The sequence below is a fragment of the Coenobita brevimanus genome, chromosome 67 (assembly GCF_032717465.1).
Source record: "Coenobita brevimanus isolate Jiangsu-jjx chromosome 67, ASM3271746v2, whole genome shotgun sequence".
Lineage (NCBI taxonomy): Eukaryota > Metazoa > Arthropoda > Malacostraca > Decapoda > Coenobitidae > Coenobita > Coenobita brevimanus.
Window position 1 is genome coordinate 4,161,349 of NC_137020.1, and position 3,384 is coordinate 4,164,732.

Below are 3,384 nucleotides of genomic sequence, written 5' to 3' on the forward strand. Positions count from 1 at the left end.
CTAAACAACCCGGGTTATTAAACAACAACTCAACTCAGATGAACCCTTTGTGAGAAAATGGATCAGGCGATTTTTTTTTTCTTTTTCAATATGTTTTGAACTGGGTTAAAGAATTTCCATAATGGCTCATGTAAACAACCAGATGACTTTTTTTCTTTTTTTTTTTCGTATAAAGCTTGAAGTGAGATATCCATCTGTGAAGTTATTAAAGAAGGCTTGATACAGTGACGATAGTTCCAAAAGTGTCTCCAATTCTGAATGAAGAGTCTGGGGGCAGCAAGAAGGAGCAAAATAAAAAGAAGGTATATAGTGAAGACGGTAATTATGTGAAGACAGGAAGGAATTATATGTAAATTATTGTGTATATAAATTATATGTAAATGTACTTTACGAGTAGTTGAAAGAGTTAATTTCTTCCACGAAAAGCGTTTGTTTCTTCATTTGCCTGTTTGTATGGCTAACGGTAGACGATTGCACTGAGCTCAGAAAACCACCACAAATTTACTGAGCTCACAACACCGTCCAATTCACTGAGCTCACAACACCACCGTCCAATTCACTGAGCTCACAACACCAGGATCAAAAAGAGAACTCCCTTAACCAGAGGAACTATTTCGTCACATCGTCCTGCCACTATAATTTTTCTCGTGTTTCTATACTCTTCTTACTCTAACTTGGTCCAGATTTTCGTTCTATTGTTGCTTATTTCACGTAGGAGAGCAGCAGAAAGACGTGCTACGGCTCTACATCCTTTCCATAGCACTTATTCGTGACTAGGACTATACTGAAGCGTTCATGTATTGTTACAACTCGGCATTCAATATGGAGGGATGGCAGTTTTAGACCAAGTTAGCGTAAAAAGGGTATAGAGACATATATAAGTGATGCAGGAAATAAAACCATGTGGAGAGGATGGAGAGTGAGAGACTAACTAGGAGCGTGTATGCGAGTGAGGTGGAGGGGGGTAGAGGGAGGGGGAGGCAAAGGATGAGATGGGGGAATGGAGTGGAGAGGTATATGAGGGAGGGGTGTGTGAGCTGGGATTACGGCAGTGAAATGGCAGGGGACAGGGCGACATGGAGGCGATTTGTTTGTGGCCACCCCTTACGGGATTAAGGTGTCTGGCAATAGATAGATAGATTGATAGATGGGAAATGAAGGTCAAATCTCATCTTTCCAAACTGAAGAAATAAATCTGATCCAATTCGTCTGATCTAAATACTGTGGCTATAGCAACACACACACACACACACACACACACACACACACACACACACACACACACCATAGGGAAGAGGCAAGCTGCTAAAAAATTTTTTTTTTTTTTTTAATGCCTGATACGTCCACACGACTTTAAGAAAAAAAAAAAAAAAAAAAGAATATAAAAATGAAGTGGGTTTTAATGAGTCTGCAATAACCACTCTTCTTCATGGGGACCTTGTTGGAAAGACACAAGGATGAGAGCAGTGGAAATGAGTTTATCTGAGAGGAGCATGTGGAGTTACGTGGAGAGACAGACTGATAAATGAGGATGTGAAGGAGCGTTGTGGTGTGGATGTGGATGTGACAAAAAGCATTAGGTGACGTACACTGAGGTGGTTTGGCCATGTGGAGAGGATGGAGAGCGAGAGATTAAAGAGGAGAGTGTATGTGAGTGAGGTGGAGGGGGGTGAGAAGGAGGGGGAGGCCGAGGATGAGATAGACAGATGAAGTGGAAAGATATATGAGAGAGGAGGGTGTGAGCTGGGAGGAGGGCAGTGAAATGATGGGGGACAGGGCGACATGGAGGCGATTGGTTTGTGGCCACCCCTTACGGGATTGAGGCGTCTGACATTAGATAGATATATAGACAGGGACTTCAAGGGATCTTTATAAAATTGAAAATAATAATCATGTATAGTTCTAAATACAAAACATCGTTCACTACGATGATGTATGTGTTGATCTATTTTTGGTGCATCCAGGTTTGTGTATGCAGCTAGGGAGGGTTGTCAGGATGGCTAGGTTAGATATCGCCTTCTTAACAACTTCCACCGCGAAAATAATCCCCGTGAGCTGAGAAAAACCGTCTTCCAGGGGCTTAATTACAATGAGGACGACGGCACTGGGCTGAAGGGAACCAAAAAGGCAATCTCTAACCACCCTCTCTCTCTCTGTACGAATGAATGTATGTACGTATGTGTGTATGTATGTATCCATTTATTTATATTTTGTATCCATCCGTCGAATTATCTGTCTGTCTCTCTATCTGTCTATATACCCATCTGTCCATCCATCCATCTATCTGTCTATCTCTTTATCTCTCCATCTACCTATCTATCTCCCTACCTATCTATCTATCCCCATCATAAAACCAGCGTTACTGTGTGCTCCTGAATGCTAGGCTATGGGAAAGAGAGAAGGGTATTTGATGAGAAGGTTTGATGAGGAGGATTCTTGGCGCGTTAGGGAAGGGCAAATAACGAAGCGAGGAGATGAGGGGGAGGCGCTGGGTGTGACGGAGAAAATGAGGGAGACGAGACTGAGGTGTTGCAGGCCGGTGATGAGAAGGGCGGAGGGGATGGCAGCTAGGATGATGATGGAGGTGGAAGTGGGAGGTGGAGGGAGAAACAGACCGAAGAGAAGTAGAGGGAGGTAGAGGGAGAATGAGATGGAGTAGAAGTGGAGCGAGGTAGAGGAGGGAGGAACACACCGAGGAGAGAATGGAGAGACTGCCAAGAAGCACAAGAAGCTCAAGAACTGTAAGGAAAAGGACGAGATGGTGGACTGCGATCTGGGACGCTGACTCTTGAACGGTTTGGTGCTAAGGATGTGAAACGAGGAGATATCCCCTATCCTCACCCCACACCCTCACCTGTGCCCTAATTAACCTGTAGCTTACCTGTCGCCTTCCCAACAACACCTCTCGCCATTCCTACATCACACAACCCGTACGCACACTCTCACTTCAGGTCTCCCCAAATTTCACTAACCTAAGGAGGAAATTGACAGACATGCCCTAAGTGTGACGCAGAGGCAGTGATACAGTAGCCGAAAATACCCAGAATCATCAATCAGCAGATAAACAGCAGGTCATTCTCAGTTGAGGTACATTAGCCAGCGGAGAACGGTGATTCGTAGAGGAGGTAAACAATTTATTAGGCCAATTACCGTATTTTTTTTTTTTTGTCCTTGACGAGAATTGGAAAAAAAAAATCTAATAGCGTGACACCAGTCTTGCATGAGGCAGCCCATCATGCACCGGGTAAATATGGAAAGTGAGAATTATTTTTATGAAGATGATGGTGATGATGATGAGTACTGGTGGTAGCAGTTGTAGTATTAGCAGTACTATTAGTATTAGTTATAGAAGCCGTACTAGTGGTGGCGATTGTTATAGTGGCA